Source organism: Cotesia glomerata, linkage group LG2, assembly GCF_020080835.1.
Source record: "Cotesia glomerata isolate CgM1 linkage group LG2, MPM_Cglom_v2.3, whole genome shotgun sequence".
In the NCBI taxonomy this organism is placed as follows: domain Eukaryota; kingdom Metazoa; phylum Arthropoda; class Insecta; order Hymenoptera; family Braconidae; genus Cotesia; species Cotesia glomerata.
The window spans coordinates 28135143-28158617 of record NC_058159.1 but is presented as its reverse complement, the minus strand read 5'-3'; the positions used below and the strand labels follow the sequence as shown (position 1 = coordinate 28158617).

Sequence of the window (23475 nt, the reverse complement as noted above, 5' to 3'; positions counted from 1 at the left end):
GGGAGGCTATTATTCCTAAAATTATAAGGAAGTACACGTGGAAGTATTTATTTTGTTTTAATTTTAATAAATTAAAAAAAAATGAGACACCAGAGTTGTTGTGTCTTAAAAAATACCAGCAGAAATATTTACTGCATTCTTTTTTATTTTTTATCATTATACGTACTTGTTGTTGATTCGTTTAACTAAAAAACAAAACTGCAATTATTACACTGATAAAAGGATTTATTAACTATTAATAATTTAATTTATTTGAAGACAATTATTTAATTTATTAAACTTTAATAAATATTTTTTAACATTCAATAAATATTTATTTGGTAGGAAAGTACATTTATTAATAGTTAATAACTATTTATTAATAGTTAACGAATATTTATTAACAGTTAATAAATATTTTGTTGAGTGAATTTGTTTTGCTTGTAATATCATATGATATGAAGATTTTTTATAAACAAAAATCATTTTTATAAATTATTTGTATTAATTATATTACATTATAATAACGTTTATTGTAAAATACCGAATTCTATCATAGCTCATAATTATCTTTTGTATTTATAAATATTAAAAAGGTTAATTTATTTAGTGAATTGAATTATTATCATGTATTCCAGCTATAGGATTATAAAAAGTGTCAAAAGAAAATGCTATTTTTGCTTTTGATTTTAAATAAATATTTGCTAACAGTTAAAAAATATTCATTAACAAACAAATCCTTCTATCGGTGTATAAAATTGTCACATATTTTTTATAACTTTTTTTTTTACAATTATTTATAAAATTTATTTATTTTTATGTTTCTTGCTATTGACATACGTATAAAAACATACTCTGACAGCCTCCCGTAGTTCATATTTTGACTGGCGCTGCAGTCACACTCATAGCGAATACGTGACTGAATAAAGTAGTCAGTACTTGTCTCGGATAGCTTAACTGGTAGAGCCCTTGGCGCGTAACCGAGAGATCTGGGTTCGATTCCCAGTCTGGGCTGTCTGATTAATTTTTTCAATTACGGAAAAATTCCCACTGAGTAGGTCCCCCCCTTTTCCCCTATCCGTTCTTTTCCAACTCCCTTAAAATTTGCTTTGATATGGCTTTGATATGCTTTGATATTAACAGTTTGATACTTTTATAAATGATCTATGAAACGAAAATATTATACCTCTATTAGATGTTAAATTGTTTTTTAAAGTGATAATAAATTTTAAATTAATTGCTTTTTCGCACAAATGGAAGATTTTTTAAAATGCAGTTAGACAATTTGCTAATTAGAACGTCGTTATCTTTATAATTAGCAGAATAAGAAAAAATTTTTTTACGGGAATAATTTTATTTTTATAGCTAAATTTTGTGTCATTAGAAAGATCTTGATGTAAATTTGTGCTTTTTCACGATTTTATATACTTATTTTGAGCGAAACTTCAATTTTTTAACAGTTTGATACTTTTATAAATTTTTGTCCATGACATTTTCCATTAAATTATTGATAATTGATATTGTCATAAAAATATTATTTTTAAATTTCCTTCAAAAGTACTCAAACTGTATTTTGTTATAAAAATATCAAAAAATATATGCCAATGTTCTTTTATCCGTAATTCGCAATTTTACTTTTATACTATTCAAATAATTGATAAAATTATTGATATTCAATAAATTATAATTTAAAAATTATATATTTAAAAAAAAAATCTAAACTATTATAAATTTTATAAATATTAGATTTTTAATAACAGAAAATAAAAAAAATTCAAGATTTCTTAAATCAAATAATTCTAGAGCGTAAAAAAATTCAGGCGTGAAAATATTTCATATTCTCATCTCATATTACAAGCATACTAACAAATGTTTTCTAAAACTAATCCCCAGTACTCTAAACTAAATTCTATCTCCACGCTTATTATATTAACTTTCCCCGATTTTGTTCAAAGTACTTCCGAATACATTATAAAAACCGGAAGACAATCAGCTTACCATATTACAAAGTTACTTAAAATAAAATAAATAAAAATTAATTCAGCATTAACTTAACCGGCAAATAAAAGTGAAATAATAAGTAAAGAGAGTTTTTACGAAATAAAAACATTCTAAAGACATATGTTTTCCAGCCTCCTACCGAGATTACTCCCGGGGATAAGAAAAAGCACGTGGGGCCATAATGAATCTGTTGGTTTTCTCCATCACCCCTGGGGTATCTTACGATCGCTGTCAAAACTGAAGGGAATAATATTTAACAGCCATAACTAAATAAATTAAATATTATTGCTGGTAAATTTTTTGAACGGTCAAATGATTATTTAAATATTTATTCACGGTCTAAAAATTAAGAAAGCGGGGGCGACTTTACCCCAACTGCGTCATTTTTTCATTTTTTCGACTGTATCTTTCAGACAGAGTCGGTAAAATTTTGTCACTGTCACCGAAATAAATGTTTTCAATAAACAATTTATTTTTTTCTCCATTAAAATCTTATACCGGGTTACTTTATTTTTTATTTTTTTTTCCTGACGATAAAGAAACACTTATGGCTCTGGATTTGTTATAAAAGTATGTACGCAAGGTGCAGAAGAGCAAATGCAGGAAGCTGGGGCGTCTGGAGAGCGTGCAGCTTGCGCGACGATAATTGATAGGTTTTTAAGCTCGTGTGTGCCGAGTCTGTGTGAAAGGGGTGAGCGAGTTAAGTCTAACTTTTAAGTTTAAGAAATCAACGTACGGAGCGTATCACCAGCTCGTATAATACTATTATATTCTCGGTAAAATTATTTTATAATCAACTATATGGCGAACTACAAACTACAATTTTAAATTATTGAAAAAAAATTTTTTTGATTAATTTATTTGCAATTATTTTAAAATTTTATATAATTACAAGGCTTAAAACTTATTAATCTGGAAAAAAAAAATTTTTTTTTTTAATAAAATTGAAAATTTTCATAAAAATAAAAAAATATTAATTTTTTTTTAATGAAGTATTTATTTCAAAACAATAATTATTTTTAAAAAAATTGTTATTTATTTTATCAATAATTTTTTTAAAAATTGTAATCTTGTTCATAACAATTTAAAAATTTGATCTTTTAAACCAAATAAAAAATTTCTTTATTTAAGAACTTTTTTTTAGTTGTAAAAAATATTGCTTAAATCAAAATTTTTTTGTCTTTATCTCAAAATTAAAACTATATTTTTTTAATTAATTTATTTGCAATTACTTTAAAATTTTACATAATAACAAAGCTTGAAACTTATTAATCCTAAAAAAAAAATTTTTTTTCTTAATAAAAGTAAAAAATTTCATAAAAATAAAAAAATATTACTTTTTAAATTATTTTTAATTTAATCTAGTAATAATTTTTTTTAATGGAAGGTTTATTTAAAAACAATAATTATTTTTAAAAAAAATTGTTGTTTTATTTTATCAATGATTTTTATAAAAATCGCAATCTTGTTCATAGCAATCTAAAAATTTGATCTTTTAAATCAAATAAAAAATTTCTTGAATTGAAAAATTTTTTTTAGTTTGTAAAAATATTGCTTAAATCAAAATTTTTTTAATCTCAAAATTAAAACTATATTTTACAGAAAAAAATTTTTTTTTGACTCGAAAAAATTTCCTTGATTCAAAAAAATATTTATAAAGTCTCTCGTATAAAGTAAAATTTTTTTTATTAAAGTTTCTTCTTGCTCCAAAATAACTTCGTTCTTCTTTACAATTTTTTTGGTTCAATTAACTTTTTTTCTTTGTAACTAAATTTATATATCTCGGATTTTTGTCACCCCAAAAACTATTTAAAAAAATCTTCTACACTGATAGAAGGATTTGTTTATAGTTAAAAATATTTGTTAATATTTAACAAATCATTTATTAGAGACCACTTTTTAGTCCTTAACAAATATTTCTTATTATTTAAAAAGATTAATTAATATTTAATAAATGAATATCAGATTTATTAAATACAAACCAATAATTTTAAATGCTAAGAAATATTTGTTTAATATTAAAAAGTGGTCTCTAATAAATGATTTGTTAACTATTAACAAATATTTTTTAATACAAATAAATCCTTTTATCAGTGTATCATAATAAAAATAAATATTGACATTAATTCGTCAAAAAAATGAATAACTTCAAAGTAAATTTTCTCTTTAACAATTGCACTTGAGCCAAAATTAAAAAATCTTCCGTAACTCATGCATACAATAAAGAACAAATAAAACGTGAATGTAAATCTGAAAATGAAGATAATTGTAAACGTTGGTTGGAATCAGCTAGCAAAAGAGTGAACAGAGGAAGAAAGAGTGAGAGAAATGTATTAGGCACACGTCACTCGAAGCACGTGCTCTGGTTTCTGGCGGCTGCTCCTGCTCATACTCATGCTCATTCTCGGGTTGAGCCTTACCCTCGTACACGGACCAGGTCGTTTTTCTCTCATCTCATCTCATCTCATCTCACTCTCTTTCTTGTAATCAAACTCGGGTTAGCTGAGTTGGTTCCTTGCTCCAACTCTTGGTAATTTTTTTATGCCGGCTTTGCTGCTGGTGCTGCTGCTGGTGCTGGTATCGCTCGCAACCCATCATCAGAAAGAGGTTTAAATTTAGCCCGGTGGCTTTTACTTGCCGTCGTAGTCGTATCGTGTCATAGGACATAACACGAGACAGAGAAGCTGAGTCTGAACTTACACACTTATAAACTCTAGAATAGAAGAGAAGATTTTCTGAGGAAAGAACTTGTACGTCGAATAACAACAACGTTCAACGTTGTTTATTTGTTTAGTTGGTGTACCAATACAATAACTGAACACTGATAGAAGGATTTAGTTCTATTTAATAAGATTTAGTAACAGATACTAAATGATTTAGTAACAAACCTTTCATTACCAAATATTTAAAAATAGGTACTAAATCGTTTATTAAAGCCCATTTAGTTCCACCAAATAAATATTTAGTAGTATTTAACAAATGATTTATTGCTACTCAATAAATCGTTTATTGGTATCAAAGAAATTAATTTTTTAGCTAATTTTAGCGTGTAACCTAACTTTTTAACTTAAAACAAATAAAAATAATTAGAATAAATAATTTTAAATAAAAATATAAGGTATTATAAAAAAAATTAGAAAAACGGTTGACCCTAAAGGCCATCTCTGCAACTTCCCGCTGATTCCGTTAATACATGGCCGTTTTTTTTGAGCTCTTTGAGCTCAAAAATACAATTTGTGTGTTGTTTTGAGCTCTCCGAACTCAAAACGATACCTTTTCTATGCTTTTGAGCTCTTGAGCTCAAAAGTCTGATAGAAGTTTCATAGAACACTATTTTTTGAATTTTCAAACCGCAATAACTTTTGAATAAATAAACCGATTACGCGGTTGGCGGCATTCTACGCAGTTTTTTAAGCCTCATAAAGAATTTCTAAGTTTCAATTGGTCAAACTAGAAATTTCACGATATCTCTCGAACGAATCAACCAATTTTGACCGGATTGGCGGCGATCGACATGGTTTTTCAAGGTTGAGAGCTGATTAGTTTTTGGAATCTATCGGTAGAGCCGTTTAAAAGTTATTCCAAAAAAACCACTTCTGAAAAAATTTTTTTTCCTATTTTTTTTTAGATTTCTCCAAATTTCTCAAAATCTATCGTTCCGAATCGGTTCAAATTTTCAGGAAATCTAAGTTTGTCGAAGCCCTTTCGAATGGCACTAACCGCGATAAAATCGGTTCAACCGTTCAAAAGTTATAAGAGGTTTACATACTTACACACACACACACACACACACATACATAAAGACATAGTGACACCCTCGCGGGAATAGTCAGGGAAGCTTCCTAGGACCTCAAAACGTCGAGATCTGATAGAAACTCGATTTTCGAAAAACGGGGTAAAACCAATAACTTCCAGATTTTTGAAAATTTTCAATTTTCTCAGCGGGAAGTTAAAAAGAATCTCATTAAATTATATTTTTTGCTCGACGGGCAGAAAGCGTCAACTTTCGGCCCGCTACGCTAAACGAAAGTGCCGCTTTCTACCTTCGTCGAGCAAAATAGTATATTACACACCTGTGGCAAGAAAATGAGAAATGTCTCAGAACACATATATGTTGCCCGAGGCGAAGCCGAGGTCGACATATATGTGATCTGAGATATTTATTATTTTCCTGCCATAGGTTTGTATACAATTTTTCTGTCCGACAGAGGCGGAAAACGGCAATTTCGTTTAGCGCAGCGGGCCGAAAGTTGCCACTTTCCGCCTGGAGGGCAGAAAAAATAGTATACACTCTACGGGAAGTAAATAAGAAAGCCTCAGATCACATGTTTGTCAACCTCGGCCGACAATTACATGTGATCTGAGACATTTCTTACTTTAATTCCCTAGGTGTGTAATATATTATTTTCTTTATACCTCGGTCGAAAGTACGCATCTTTTGCACCTATTTCGATGCAGAAAGTTAAAGATTCGTGCATTGGTAAAGCTACACATTCGCTCTCTATAACAGCAGGAGCATAAAAATGCTTTCGTTACCGCGACTGACATTAGTCATTTGTTACTAACTATGTTTTGTTTACGCTGATCATTTACGATTGATGGTACAATACAACTTGGTTATATTTCTTTATTTCTTCTACTTACATGAAATATTTTATGTATAAATGGAGATATAGATAAAGATATAACTGCCGTAAAAGTGAGTAGATCATCCGATGTAACTTATAACCAGGTTGTACTGTACTAAGATTCAGTTTGACAGTGACGTGTGTAAAATGGATCAACTTTATTTAATTAATGAATTATTTAGAAAAATGTACGCAGTAACAACTATTTAATTTAATTTTTATTAATTATTGTTAATTTTCAGATAATATGCTCGTTTTTTTTTTTTTTATTTTTAACCGAGAATAATCTTTATTATGTTTGTTGAATTCAAGAAATTTCAGTTTTATTTAATCTAAAAATTTTTCAAAAAAAATGTTTGTTGATTATTTTTTATTTGACTCGCTTCGCTCGTGCCGCAAATGTCGGGGGCAGGCATCAATTTTTTTTCGATGCAGTACATTAAATATTTTACGTACTTTCGACCGGCTATAAAGAAAAATAGTATACACTACACGGGCAGAAGTTTGAGAGCTCTGAACTGCGCGCCGTGATGCCCTCGGCTACGCCTCGGGCATCATGGCGCGCAGTGCAGAAATCTTAAACTTTCTGCCCTAATAGTGTAATATACTATTTTTGTTTGAGGCATTTATAAAATTTAAAATTAAACAAGCTTTTAACATATCCATAATAGACAAATTAAAAAATGTAAACTAAACTCTACTAAGAAGAGACATAAATAGAAGACATTTATTGGGAGTATGTGTGTTTTTAAAGGTTTAATAAATCTCCCAAAATCGAGCTGAATAAAATAATCTAAGTCAGTGAATAGGTTATGTATCACATAAGCATTGGAATTAAAAGCATAGCCATCTACCGACAATACTTGCCAAAGAAATATTTAGTACCTGTTACTAAATATTATTTGGTGGAACTAAATATTTATTTCCATGTAATAAGAATTTGTTCATATAAAGAAATCATTTATTAAACTGTAACAAATATTATTGATGGGTACAAAATATTTGTTTTTCAAATAAATGAATACAAATTTTGTTACTAAATCAGTTTGGTACTCTGTATTAAATCCTTCTATCAGTGAACGCCTAGCTAAGAACGACGATGCCAATTTCTACGTCAGACAAGAAGTCTGCCCTCGATCGAGACAAATCGACCGGTACGCTGTTTTTATATTTTTTATCCTTCATTCCCCCTTTTTACTTTTTTCTTTATTATCGTAAACAACAGCTCGGATTACGCTCGCCCGATCTCTTTGTCCTGCCCACGTGTGTTTACGATAGACTTCAGGTTCATGTAATTTTAATTATCTGGAAAATACCTCACTGCAGTAATATGCCACATGCTTCACTTTATTACTGCTTATTTTATTATTATTATCATCGAGTTACATTGTTGTTTGTTTTATTACATAGATACATACATTTTGTTCTCGGTGGTTATTCTTTTGCTCCGGTGATGCAAAAAAATACACTTGTATGAGGTACTAGTGACATAGTAATCAATAATCTGCAAAGAAGAAAATTACAAGTAAATTATGGTCAAGCTTCAATTTATATTGCTATTTTTTTAGGGTTAAAATTGAAAGTTTTAAAATTAAGGGTACACTCTGAAATTTTAACTTAGTGAAGTAGAAAGCAAAACTGCTTCAAAATTAAAAGCTTAAAAATTAATATATTATACTTGACACAGTAATCAAAAATATGCAAAGAAAAATTACAAGAAAATGATGTTTAAGTCTTAATTGAATTTTTAATTTATATTGTTATTTTTTAGGCTTAAAATTGAAAGTTTTAAAATCAAGTCCACACTTTTAAATTTTATTAGTAAAATTTTGACTTAGTGAAGTAGAAAGCAAAACTGCTTCAAAATTAAAAGCTTAAAAAAGAATTTATTATAAGTGACATAGTAATCAATAATCTGAAAAGAAAAATTACAAGAAAATGATATTTAAGTCTTAATTTAATTTTTAATTTATATTATTATTTTTTAGGCTTAAAATTGAAAATTTAAAAATTAATACACTCTGAAATTTTATTAGTAAAATTTTGAAGAAGGAAACAGCAAAACTGCTTCAAAATTAAAAGCTTAAAATTGAATTTATTATAAATTTAGTAAGTGTGGAGTTTAATTTTAAATTAGTTATTTTTTAGTAATTTAAAAAATCAATAAATTTAAATTTACTATAAAAACAAATTTTTCACTTTCTATTTCGTGAAAAATTTACTAATTACTGCCTTAAAATATCAATATAAATGCATAATTAAACATGAAAGAAAATTATAAGATAAATTTTTATTGATTTTATCGTCATCTCGTATTCTTAAAAAAGAATTTGAATAAAGTCTTACATTCTTAAAAGATTAAATATGACTTTACGTTCATTTGAAGCGTAAAAATAAAAAAAATTCAACAAGTCAATGTTAGAAGGTTTTTTCAATAAGCAGTAGAGTAATTTTTTTATTTTTTTTATTTATAAACGACACAATTAAGTACATGCTGTCTTTTGTAAGCTTTTTCTTTTGAGATCGCAAAAAAATTTTATTGATATTTCATATAAAGTTAAAACTATTTTATCTTTTTTTTATTACAAAACAATTATCGTTAAAAAACTATTTGCCTTATCTAAAATGAGCCGATATTTTGAGTTTTTATTTAATGTAGAAGAATGCATTTATCCCAAGTATTTTTCACATAAATCAAACTTTTAAAATGATTTTTTTATGATGTTACTTTGATATTTCGCGAAACATATTGAAGCATCGCTAAAAATCATCGAATAAGTAGAAGTACTACCAGAACAAAATAAAATATTTTCATTTCTATGAATAATAAAATAATAAACCCAACATAACAAAATTCTGAGTAAACTTAGTCTTACTTTAACTCGTGTGTTAGTAACACTCTAGTTAACTCGACTACCAATGTTGCCAACATGTAAATAACATCTCAACCATTAATTTGATGGTATCGCTTTGAAGAAAATGAAGGAAGTTTAATTATTTATCAACCCAACCATACGAGGCTTGCATTTTTATCTCTCCACATTGAATGTTTCTCCCTTATATCTATCAGATCACAATGACAAACTGACAATGAATTAATGAAGCTGTAAGATAAAATTCACCCGAAATCGATCAGAACATTTGATCTATCTTCCATTAAACCTTGTGTATTATAAATGAAGATATAAAATTTAAATAACGTTAAATAATATACCTGTCGTATAATAGGTGTACTTAAATTAAATGCATTAGCAGGGAATATTCCGGGTTTTCATTAAAAAATCATGTGAATCTTCTACCTACTATCACCGTCACCGAATTTTCGACGTCATTGGAATTAACAAGTGAATTTTATCGTTGGCAATTCTCTGTTTCTCAATATTCACCAGTACACCGTACCAGATTTATACGTATTAAATGTATATGCAGCGTGCACCAGAGCGATGGAGATATTTTTGGCAATGCGATCGAATCTGTCACCCAGCGTGACCCAACGAGTATTGAAAAGGTGAATTCAATTTTGACCTACTGATTCTATCAGATGCATATCTTAGAAAGCTTTTAACGTGATATAAAGTTAATCTGGTAATATGAGAATTTATATATATGGAAATGAATCAAGAGACTGAGAAAAGACACTGTAAATTTCCATTACTAATTAAATTAACAGTGCGCTCCAACAGAAAATTTTACGTTTAATATTTATATGATTTAAAAGTGTCATTTTTGAAAAACTTAATGTAATTATTATGCAGATCCGGAATTATATAAATATTAATGATTAACTTACTGAGAGTAAAATTTCTATAATTATTGAAGCTACTGAATTATTAAACCAACAAAGCGGAAAATATTTCTTTTCTTTGATGAGCTGGGAAAGAAAATGAAAGATTTTCTCACGATCACAATTTTTTGGTCTAGTCCTTGGGTCAGATGTTGAAGAGACACCTCCTGGACCGCGAATGAGGAGGCCCATTTGGGTTACAGAAGATGGAAGCTGATGGAAGAATATTGGAGTTGGTATTGAAGACGATAACGTTGACGGTTTTTAACCCTCACACTGTTACTTTGGCTCAGCTTGAGGCTGCAAGCGTCAGGCATAGCAATTGGTTAAAGTCTCTGCGACGTTGGCATCAACATCAGAATAAAGAGAGAGAGAGTTTAGACGTAAATGTGGTAGAAGAGCACCAACAAAACAGCCGGCAGCAACACGCCGTCAGCTGCCGACAGATTTATCGAGTGGCACGTGCCGATCGCCGACGACTAAGACGACGATGCTGTTTTACTTTCCTGTTTCTCCAGCAAATTACTAACACTGAAATATGTGTATGTGTATATGTACATGTCGAAGGGAGCTTAGTGTAAAGAGAAATGTGGATTTAGCCTGGTTTTTAATGTCTTTTTTTCACGATTTAAACCCCGTCATTGCTCCACACCTGACGAAACACATTTTTAAATTTAACAAACACGTCAATATATTTCTTTTTCACGGGTGCTTTTATATTAAACCGTATTTCCTAATTAGTTTTTGAAAATTTGAGAGTTATAATTGATAATCTAGAGCTTAAAAATTGTTTCTTAGGAAAATTTTCATCATTAAATAGAACTATTAGTATAAAATTTTCAAAAAATCTATTTCTTTTTTGCATTTTCTAAAATTTTAATCATCTTTCTTCAATATTTCTTCAAAATTCATAGAATGATTTGATTATTTTTAATATTTTTCAGTACTTAATTTCCTCTAAAAGTTTTTTCAATTATTTTGATTTATTTTGTATACTCTAAAGCCCAAAATTACTGTACTGGGGCAACTTTTTTTTTGATGGAAGAATACTTAATAACTTCGAAAATATTGAAGATATTTATTTTTAAAAATTTGTGCGCTTACTTAAAATATGTACAAATGTGACCTGAAAATTTCAAAACAATCGCTGCAATAGTTTTCTTTAAAAAAAAAAAGATTTTTTTAATATTCTCACATTAAAGTTGCCTCTTGAAGCCCGACACAATTTTAAAAATGAAAAAGCTCATAAACTTTGATAGAGAGACTGTTTACGAGCTCGGAATTGAATGCTGCGTAGATAAAATCGAATTAAAACTCCCAGCCAATTATTCACTGACGTAAAAATAATCGGTTTGCCAAAAAACGTGTCTCAGATCTAAGACTAAGCCGAACAGAAGTGCTTAACATCTGCAACAACTATTGCTACTGATAGTAACGTAATGCAATAAAATAAACTATAAGACACTTAGATTCGTTCTGCAATCCATCAATAAAATCGAGCAACTGCAAAGAAATGATCAATTAAAATTGGACGTTAAATCTAAATTATTCCCGACACAAGTGAAATAATAATACGTTGAGAAGTGTTCGGATTCGATATCGATAAATCGATTAAAGAGTTATGTCTTGCTCGATAGAGCGCTTTACCATCTATATCTCTGGACACAGTAATGAATAAGCAAGAGAGAGCAAGGAAGATTTACAGATCGGATGGATATGGAAGTACACCAGCAGTAGAAACAGCAGCCATCATCCTCATTCCACTTGAACAGAAACTCTACCATCTCACAGCGAATCTTATGCATTAATGATTGCTGCTATATTTGAAATGGCTCGGTCTCATCTTCAGTTAACCCGTTTAGTCTTGGTCGAATCCCGGTGAACAGGACAGAGATATGATAACCGGTCGGTTGGTTGGTTGGTTGGTTGGTTCGTTCGGTCGGTGCATCCATTTATTATTCATTAAGTATTATCTCTTTTGGTCTACCACAAATATGAAAGATATCACATCGGTTAACAGTCATCATTTTAGATTTGATAAATTTCACGACTAGATATCTCTATCTGTATCTGTTGGATGAAGATAAAGACAAGTGAACGAGGAAAACAGAGAAGGGGGACACCTTCATCTGTGTGTCTTTGTATAGAGACACCAACAACTGGTAGATAGATGTATGTTGATAAATATGTATTGAGAGCTGGAATATTCAAATAAGTGAGACAGATAGATACCGAGAAACAAGGTATTGGTTTGAATCCAATTACGTCACGTTAGCTAGTGAATATCACACAGCCATTGTCCCATCTGTCGTGCTAATTTATATACGACCACTAGCTGAATGCTTCATGAGCCATGCGGTCATTGGTACTTCTAACCCAATACCTGGAGCCAGCATGTATTTTGCGATATGCCACTTCGGTTCTCTTGACAGATTATCAACGTCACTGATACAGTGTCATTTCAATCAGGCGTTGATGGGTTGCTTCAAGCTTGACTCTGATATTCTATCTGCTAAAATTCTATTCCTATTATAATCAACCTACCTCCGGATGGATCATTTGATTCTAGAGTTTATCGACCTGTGTTACATATTTCCAGCTCCCAGTGATTGCTTGGTTAATTCAATAGCAGCAACAGCAGCAGTAGCAGTAGCAGAAGCAAAAGACAAACGCAAAAGCAGAACCAGAGAATAATAATAAGAAGCAAAGAAGCTAAGAAAAAAATGAACGCACTGGTGTAGACTCATTGTGCGATAAAATCCGCCATGATTACTCTTTGGCATCTAGGTTGAAACTCGAGTTTGGTTTCTGGCAGCCAGCCGAGAGTTTGCTATGCTAACTGACACATGCTCACACAAAGACTCGCGGTTAGCTTTGACTAAGACCAAGAGCAAACGTCGGTGATCAACAAGAAGAAGGCGTTGGCGTTAGCGTTAGCTTACCCGTCTACGTCTTGGTCTTGAGATCCCTGCAAGCTGGTTAGCTACCAGTAGTTACAGTTACAACTACAACTACATCTACAGCAGAAGCTGAAGCTGAAGAGCCAGCAGCAGCACCAGCAGAATCCCCAACGGGGGGAGCGATCGGGAAACGAGAGGCGAGAGGTGGTGCTCTTATGGGAGGACCAAGACAGGGGGGGTGTCGGTGTGGGGAAGCATATCGGTGGTATTTTGGTTTTGGCTCGGCACGGGTAGCGCGCTTCTGGGAGTGGAGTTCTAAAAACAGCGGAGGTAAGTCCTAACCAGCGACGGGCAGCTGCTCTGCTCTACTCGCTTACTCTCTTGTGCACGTTTCTTGCTAAAAATTACTTTCAATTCAATTTTATTATTAAAGTTCTTAGATTAGACTTTTGACTTTGTTGTTTTTTATAGTAACGATCTTTTTTTGTCACCACATCCAACCACACTTCACTACTCGACATTATATTAATAATAACAACAACAATAACAATAACAGTAATCATTATTGTTATTATTATTTATTATTATTACTATTTGAACTATAATTACAATTACAATTATAACAGTGAATAACAATAAATAATTTTTTTTCTGCTTGTGAATATTACCGCTCGCTCGAATCCTTTTTTTTGGTTCACCTTTCGGCAGACGATATAAAATCCGGTGTATCCACTAAAAAACTTAGTTGTAAGGTGGTAAATCCTCCTTAGAAGACAACAAACAGTCTGGCCGACACCATCGACTGACTTAAACACTCTGCCTTGTGCGTTGTGATGCCGCGGTGGTAGCGTACCAGTTTGGTTACTGCTTCCCCGATTTATTTCTTCACCGCCGAAAATTATTTTTGGTATCTTTTACTCGGTTTGTTAATACTCACCGGTACGCAATGGCAATGAGTATACAGAATAAGCCATCACACATCACACATCACACATTTAGAACACACTGTTACAGTGTGTTCTTACCAGATAGAGAACGAGAGAGAGTTAAGTGTGTAGTCGTCTTTCTTCTCAGTTCACAACGCTAAAATTGTAACCCCCTGTACCCGGCACTCTACTCCTTTGCTCTATATATTAATACTATTCCTTAAGTCCCTCTCTCACTCTCTTTTTCCAACAAATTTATTCCTAAGGAGCCTCTTCATAGCCGGGGGATACTTTAGTAAGTGTCCCGCGAGCGATCAACGCGCTTCGATCCATTAAACAATCGAACAATCATTTTATCAAAGCAAAGTTGGATTATCATAATAATCTTGATCATCACAATCTGAGTTAAAAGTTGGTGCGTTAAACCATGAGCTTCCCTTCATCAGGAACCAAAACGTAAGTCACCATCTTGTTAGCTTGTTGCCGCTCGAGAAAATGGCCGCCGGTTGTTTTTCTTCAGCAGTCTTTCTTGCAATTAACCGTAAATAGTATCACGTGGAGGTGATGGATGTTAACGGATGGACACACTTGATAACAATTCGCGCACCTATGGGCGCTAAATATTGATATTGGGTCATCTACATGGATATCTCAATTACCTTTTCCTTGCGCTTATGTTATTATTGATACTGATACTGATACAATTTGTTTGACGAACAGAGCAGTATAGTTATGGATGGTTGTGGGATCACGTGTTGGGTGTTCTCATCCTCATAGATATATTCCCTGTCATTGTCACCAGCAGGGAGGTTCAGTTGAGCCTACTCTTCCTCGCTCTCTACTCGTTGGGTCTCATTGGCTCACTCGGGCTGCCTCTACCCCTTTGATACTGCACTTTGAATCGATAAATCCACGAGATCACGTTGCATTAATTAGATTCTCTTCAATTCCCTCGAGCTTATGGTGTCGGTGGTGGTTGTTGGTTGGCTGGTGGTGATGGTGAATGACGAGAGAACTTCACCCTGACATTTCAATCCAATTTTCAACTTTGTATCTCATCCCTCATGCCTCATGCCTCCAACAATCATATCATATCAATATCAATATTCATTGAATTATTATTTAAATTTGAATTCAAATAAATTTTATTTCATTATTTTTTTGCGATTTTAAACAGCAAATAATTATTATTTTTCCACATGCCATTGTCTATGTGGATCAGTGTCGAGGTTGGTTCTATTGGCAACCGGTTGCTTGCCTTCTCTCGCTGATGGACTAAAGTATTTAATGCATTTATATATACCAGCTTGGATATATTTAGTCGCCGACGTGGTGATACACATTGACATCATCAACAATGCGTTTAGTTGCCTGGCATGTTTTCTATTGAAATTCAATGAAAGTACTCCTGCCAAAAAGTTGCTTACTATCTAGATATATACACTATTTAAATATCGTCAGACGTTACAAAAGAATACACCACCAACTTTACTCATCATTACGCGCAATATGTTTATATATATACGTTTTACTCACAGACCATTATAATAATACAAGCATGAAGGATTTAACTGGACATACGCTACATCAACCTGGAGCTTTCACTTTAACGAAACTATTGAGTAAGCTCCAACAATCCAACAATTGGTTTCATAACGCAACCAGTACGAGTCCCGCCGTTGTCTATTGTCGTCAATAGTGCTTCCAGGAATATTGTTTCATTCAGATTGTCACGTTAATATTAAATATTACCTAAAAAAATATTAATAAATAAACATAGAAGCAATCAATAAACTTTTATCGATTTTGCACTTCAAATATTATCTTCTTTTAATTCCGAGATTTAAAATGCATTAAATTACACAAAAAAAAATTATTTTAATCGAGAAAATAATTTTATTATCTTGATTTGAATGAAAAAATTTCTTAAATTAAAAATTTTTTTTTTTTCGTCTTGATTCAAGGCAATTAAACTCTTCAAAATTATTTTCTTGGTTCAAAATTTTGGTTAAAAAAATAAAACAATAGTGTAACAAAAAGACTATCTATAGATAAAATTTGACACTTGAAAATGTTAAATTTAAACAATTACACAAAATTTTTTACTATGTAGAACTTTATTATTGATTCTATGATATAATATATATTTATAAATATAATACTATTTTCTTGAAGTTAATTTTTCTTGTTCATTGTTAAATTAAATGATAACGCTTCGAAATTAACCTGGACTACATTTTTAGACCTCAAGTGTGTAAATTATTGATTTTTATTGTACTTTAAGATGGCAAAGGTTGCTCTTAAAAAAACTTCATCAATTATTAAGACTGATCGATTGAATTCAACTAATGAATCATGGATAAGAATTGGAAAATTTTTTTAAGTGATACAAAATATTTTCGTACCAAGATTAATTTTAAAGAAATGAATTATTTTACTCGAATTTTAGTTTTTAAAATGACTATTAAAGTAGAAATTGGCTTTCAATAAATCTCTAAAAGAATGTAAAAAAATTTTTAAACTTGAATCAAATTATCTTATGTGTTTTATAGCCTAAAAAGTTTTAAAAATTTTACAAAATTTCTCTAAATCTTTACAGTAAAAAATTTTGCGTCATTGCGTCGAAAAATTTTTGCGTTAAATATTTAACACTTTTTTGTGTTAATTTAACAAATTTTATTTCTTTACGTCACAAGAAATTTTTTTCTGTCAAATCCGGATGCTTTATTTTATACGAAAATTCTATTGATAATGTGCAAGAAAGTTTTGTATAGAAAAGCCGAGGAAAAAAAATATTTTTCCAATAGAATCAAAGAAAATTTCTTCATAAAAAACCAAAGAAATAAAAATTGTCAACAAGTGAACAAGTACTTCAACCAGAAAACATTATGATTGTCATTGTACAAGAATTTGTTCATAATAATTACTTCTTTGAAATGATCTAGCAATTTGATTCTTCGTATTCAAACTTCTCTCTTTTGCACTGTCACTTTTTTGATAGTATGCCAAGTGCGGAAAAGTGCATATTCCGAAGCTTAGTCATAGCCCTGAGCTGTTGAGCATAGCTCCGCCCAGCAAAGGCTCCTCCTAAAGCATCTCCAGTGGCATTTAATGACTCTTTAATCAATCAGATTTTTCGTAGCATCTAAAATTTACCTCCTTTAAAAGCCATCACTTGCAAGACTGCAGACAAATCAAGATAAAAGAAGAGAAGAATAGTCATTTTTCATTCCTCTTTTATTTCGCTGTAGTTGATGTATTATTATATATTGTACAAGCAAAGTTACAAACTCTTGTGTCGATCTTCCGTACTTCCTCGCCGCTATCTAACTCCAGGCTGAGACTGGGACGGGGTGAACGGATATCCGGCGACATGACAGATCCACGTTCCCTTCCACGACATTGAATTAGAGATAGGGAATAGAGTATGTAGTTGTGCTTATACTTCTGCTTAGTCTTGCAGATGAACTAGGACTCGAAGAAAGTCGTTGAGAAAAAATTATAGACAAAAAATCTGGAGAGATTTTTGATGGTGTCCTCAAACTTAGGTCCTACATTTGTCTCGGCTGGTTCAGACAAGGATTGGTTGCCACCTGGTACTCTCGTCAGGTCAAGACGTCATTTCCTTTACTATTTCACTCTTCTTAGGGAACCCATGCTACGAGGGTTCTACCCTCCTTGAAAATCACATGTTACAGGCTAAGTCTTACATACTTTAATTTACACTACGACTTACTGGTTAGTTGTTGCTTTACGGTGCTTGCTGTCACTGCGGATGTTCGGCCTCAAGGCGATTTGAGGTCGATACACCCTACAGCTTATATTCTTCATGTGTCTTTTTATTTCTTCACGCATCAATACGTGTTACTGGAGAAAATTGATCATTTTTTTTTATTTTGCAGAAAATTTATATTGTTATATTATTTGGTTTGGATTATAATTGATCAGATATGAAATTTATTTTTTAAAGTCATATTTTGAAACCTTAATTTATTGATAATGATTTTATAAAAAAATACTTTTTATTTTTTTTACAATGATGTATGAAAATTTTTTTGCAACTATAATATTACAAAATTGAATTTTCTATAGAAAAAATATTTTGGGAATCTATATTATTAAGAGAATAAGAAAAATTTTGTGTCCAGGATAGTCATATGACAAAATCGGTTTTTTTTTTAGTGAAATTTAGTGTCATTCCAAAGGTCTTGATTTTAATTTATGCCTTTTCAAGATTTCATATCATTCTCACCGATAGTCAATTTATTATGATAAATATTTAGGCTTTATTCGAAAATGCTCTATCTCTAGATACATAATTAAGATATGACCTTGTTTCTTGTGAACTATTGACATTTTTAAAGATATAAGCTCACCCCGACATTGCACTCATCGAGACCTTTCATTTAAATACCCACATCAATTTTTCATATATTTATATGTATTATATATATGTATATATGAAAAATATATCAAAATCCATGTGGGTACTCAAATAAAAGCTCTTGATGAGTGTAACGTTGAGATGAGCTTATATTTTTAAAAATTTCAATAGTTAAGAAATTACAGTGCAATTTAATATAATGAAGAAACGATCTTGTATCTTGAGAACTATTGACATTTATAGAGATATAAGCTCACCTCGACATTACACTCATCGAGACCTTTCATTTGAGTACCCACATCAATTTTTCATATATTTATGTGTATTATATATATGTATATATGAAAAATATATCAAAATGCATGTGGCTACTCAAATGAAAGCTCTTGATGAGTGTAACATCGGGATGAGCTTATATCTTTAAAAATGTCAATAGTTAAGAAAGTACAGTGCAATTTAACATAATTAAAAAACAATCTTGTATCTTGAGAACTATTGACATTTATAGATATAAGCTCACCTACACATTACACTCATCGAGACCTTTCATTTAAGTACCCACATCAATTTTTCATATATTTATATGTATTATATATATGTATATATGAAAAATATATGAAAATGCATGTGGGTACTCAAATGAAAGCTCTTGATGAGTGTAACACCGGGATGAGCTTATATCTTTAATAACGTCAATAGTTAAGAACGTACTGTGCAATTCAACAAAAGTCATTATTTAATAAAGCAAAATTTTATTTATTTATATTTCACAAATCACGACAGTCACATAGTGACTGCAAGGTTGCTTGTAATTTTTATCAAACTTATCATAGATTACTTTTACAAAACTGAAAATATTTTTTATTTCTATTAAAAAAATTGATTTTTTAAAATTGACAAGTTTTCTTTTTATTTTCTAAAAATATAAATTTAAGGATCTAATTGATCATAAGAAAAAAATTGCTTACACGGAGAATGACCAGTTAATAAACAAGACACTTAAATAATTAAATAAAGTATTATTAACAAATTAATAATATTTTTTGTGCAATAAAAAATGAAACAAGCGCTATTTTTTACTTTGAAATTGATAAAAAAATATGACGACCATAAAAAAAGTATTTAACTGAATTTTATTAGTTTATTAGTCCGCTTATGAATGGCCGTTTTTGATATTGATTTGAAAGGTTTTTTATTTTTATATTCACACAATGAAAAAAAATATTATTATCATTAAAAAAAAATCTCATTGATGCGGTACATAAAAAACAATAAACCAATTATTATTTAATTTTTATGATACGGGTAAAACCGAGATATTTGATTATTGGACAATTTAAAAATTTAAACACTTCCTTTGTGGCAATCGAATTTATTTTGAGATTTTTTTCCAGCTTTTACTCGATAAAAAATTTCAACATGGATGTATAAAAAAAAGTAAAAAACATTTTTAGAAAAAAATTTAATATTTACTCCTTATTACTTGAATCAAATTTAAATTCAAGTGACGATAAACTATTGTTGAATTCAGCATTCTTACACAGAAAAAAAGGTTTACTTGAGCCAAGAAAATATTTTTCTCCTAATTATTTTCTTGAGCGAAAAAAAAAATTTTTTTAACACAAGCAATTTCATTTATTCAAACTAAATTAATTCTTTTGCTTTAAGAAATACCTATCTTGATCCAAAAAATTTAGTTCTTGATAGAAATAAATTTTCTTGTCTTGAGAAAATTTCTCTCTTGCTCCAAAAAATTAAATATAAAGATAGAAGTAAATTTTCATTAATATTTTTATTGATTAACAAGTCAAATGGCAAGATCAAATAATATTTCATCATTTAATTTCATTCAATATCGATAATTGCACGCTAAAATAATATAAAATGGGTATTAAATATTCAAGAGAAAAATTTTCTCAAGGTGAGAAAATTTTTTTCTCAACTGAAGTAGGTGGCGCTGCTCCCTAAAGTATCTAAAAATCTTGATCAAATATAAAAATTTATTGTATCAAGTATTTATGATAGAATTAAGAAAAAATTACTTCCACCAAGAATAGAATTTCTCGAAAAATTTTTACTTCGGACACAACTTCTTCCTTCAGGCACCCGAAAATTTTCTTGAGCCAAGAATTTTGTTCTCTAGTCAGAAATTTTTCTTTCTGTGTAAAAACAAATCCTGAATAAATATAAAAAACGACAATTATTTTTTAAATTCAGAGTTAAAATCAAAGTAATCATATTTAATTTATATGATCAAAATAAGAAAATCACGTTTAATTTAACCCAGTGAATAACAATTGAATTAAGAATAAAATACAAACGATTGGTCAAATTCAAATTAATCAGATCAACTACACCCGATTAACATCGTACTGAAATAACATATCACTTTACCGAGTCTGAATATTTAATAAATAAACCCGAAAATACATGTATAAATCTAACGAGGATATATATCATTTCGATCTGACGGGTTAGTTCGAAATCTATCGGATTTATTAAAACGCTATCCGACGTGTAGTCTTCTTATTAAATCTTAAACGAATCAGAGTGACATTAATTATCCAATAAACTTTTATATTTATAGATTATTATTTTATTTGTTGAAGCGGTGATAAAAAAACACACTAGTAAAATATTTTATAGCGTCTAAAATAATAATTATCAATTTTTTACCTCCAATCACTCGGATTGCCAAAGCGTACCTTAAGAAAATTTCTTACTTGTACGATTATCCTTGGTGATATTTCGCAGAGCGATAAATAATTCACCGGGCTGGGTACCAGGAGAAAACTCGTCTGACAGATCGATATGTAAAGATCCTAGCATTTCGTCCTGGGTGCGATGTTGCTTGCTATTGTATTATAGATATTCTGATTCTAACGCTGCTGATGCTACTGCTGTCGGTGCATTATTACCATACTGCACTTACAATTGATATAACTATATATTATACATATACTTTACCTCTATATTCCTTGGTAGCTTTTCTGTCATGAGGATTTTATCCTCATCCTCATCCTCATCCTCTGGTGCACGTCCTCACGTCCATCATTCACGTCTGCTCTCTCTGTCTACATCAATAGTCACTAGTGCAGCGACAGAAAGAGTTTTACACGCTGTGTCGGCTCGGGGAAAGGGTGAAGGGTTAAATCTATTTTCAAGTTCTTTTGATCGACTGGGTCACGCGGTTAACTGGAATTATTCGATAATTAAGATAGACTTGAGGTAATTCTTTTTATTAAACATTTACTGCGACTAAATTGATTTTAAATAATCCGGGAATTAATAATGATTGAAATATTAGCTCTTTTTTATTATATTCACTCTAACTTGCCAATTGTGAGGTATATATTTGTGTGGATGGAAATATTTTTTTGCTCTAAAAGTTCCAACTCGCTTTATTATTCAGGTTAAATATTTATTTGCGTCTATAGTTGCGGGAAAAAATGCCAACTTTATAAAGTTTCAGGTGATTAGTTTTTATTTATAATTTAATTTTTTCTTCACTTTGATTTAAATTTTTTATGTATTCGCTTAAATATTAATCGCTTTTGAAAACAAATTATCAACCTTTTTTATTTTGATTTTTTTTTAATAAAAAAAAATTAATTTCAAACATCAGTAGTAGAAAAAGAGGAAAATTTAATCACTCGTACGGCTGTTTTAAAATGTTTACATGAATAATCTCTTTAAATTTTGAAACAGCTGTTCTACTTTGAGTGACCAACTTATGCTAAAAGCTGTCAAGAAATAATATTTTTTTTCACTTATATTTGACAGTATAGTAATCAATTTATCTCGTTTTTTTTTTTTTTTCAATTGTGTAGGCAAAATTTTTTATTTTATTTTAGTCATTTTTATAAAAATTTATTTATAAAAGAAAAAATATTTTTTAAACTTTTCTACACAGTAAAAAATTTTGCGTCATTGTGTCAAAAAATTTTTGTGTTAAATATTTAACACTTTTATGTGTAAATTTAACATTTGTTGTGATAAATTGACACAAAAAAGTGTTAAATATGTAACATAAAATATTTTAACACAAAATTTTTTGACGTATTGACGCAAAATTTTTTACTGTGTACGCACACTGATAGAAGGATTTTTTTTAAAGTTAAAAATATTTGTCAATATTTAACAAATCATTTTAAATACTAAAAAATATTTTTTTAAGACTAAAAAGTGGTCTTTAATAAATGATTTGTTAACTATTAACAAATATTTTTTGATACAAATAAATCAATCAAATTACATGAAAAAATTGTAGATTTTACTTGAAATTGTTGATAAAAAAATTATTGAATGCTGTTGACTGTTTTAACTTTTTGTTCTGAATTTAAAAATTTTTCCTATTGATATATTATTTATCTAAAATCAATAAATAGGTATAATATGTTAATGTTTGCATAAATAAAAATATTTAATAAATAATCTATTGGTTTTTGACGGGTCTTATTTTAGACTGCTAACAATTACTAAACTCTATAAATTAGTCCATATATAAATGAATTATTAAAAAATTGAATGAGCTTAAATCTCTTTATTTATTTAAATAAATAAATTGTAAAAAAAAATTAGAGGTATCAAACTAAAGCTGTTTAGTTCATAAAATATTAGTATGTTTTTTTTTAAAGCCAATTGAGCGGTTTAAAAAATAATTTAAAAAGTAAAGTGTGCTCTCGCGACATCTTGAAATTAAGAGCTCAAGAAATTAAAAAAAATTCCGTCAACGCGTGTCTACATTTCAACGAAAATTATTTTTGTCCAAGAGCTTAAGTTCCTTCTTAAAAAAATTCAATCTTCAGTTAATTACTGTTTTTTGATCACTTAAAAAAACTAAAAGATAAAAAATTAATTTTTTCTATCTCGG

General features: G+C 29.8%; 1 protein-coding gene and 1 long non-coding RNA gene across 6 annotated transcripts in view; one reads left to right on the top strand and one right to left on the bottom strand.

Annotated features, from left to right (window-relative positions):
• The window catches only part of LOC123260220 (myocyte-specific enhancer factor 2), a 64856-nt gene that overhangs the window by 19577 nt on the left and 21804 nt on the right, over positions 1-23475 (top strand). The window contains exon 1 of one of the 4 annotated variants that reach the window (XM_044721252.1): positions 13493-13622. The exons of 2 other annotated variants lie outside the window; for them this stretch is intronic. The gene's annotated coding sequence lies outside the window, so the exon portion shown is untranslated. Of the gene's footprint in view, positions 1-13492; positions 13623-14523; positions 14675-23475 lie in introns of those variants that run through there. One more of the 4 variants, XM_044721251.1, reaches the window with a different exon arrangement.
• LOC123260227 lies at positions 7651-14395 on the bottom strand. 2 transcript variants are annotated; one of them, XR_006508417.1, is made up of 3 exons: positions 13961-14395; positions 8027-8112; positions 7651-7913 (listed from the first exon to the last, which is right to left on the bottom strand). It is a non-coding gene; the product is annotated as an uncharacterized LOC123260227 (long non-coding RNA). The 2 variants fall into 2 exon arrangements; XR_006508416.1 differs by lacking the exon at positions 7651-7913 and having other exon boundaries at positions 7950-8112.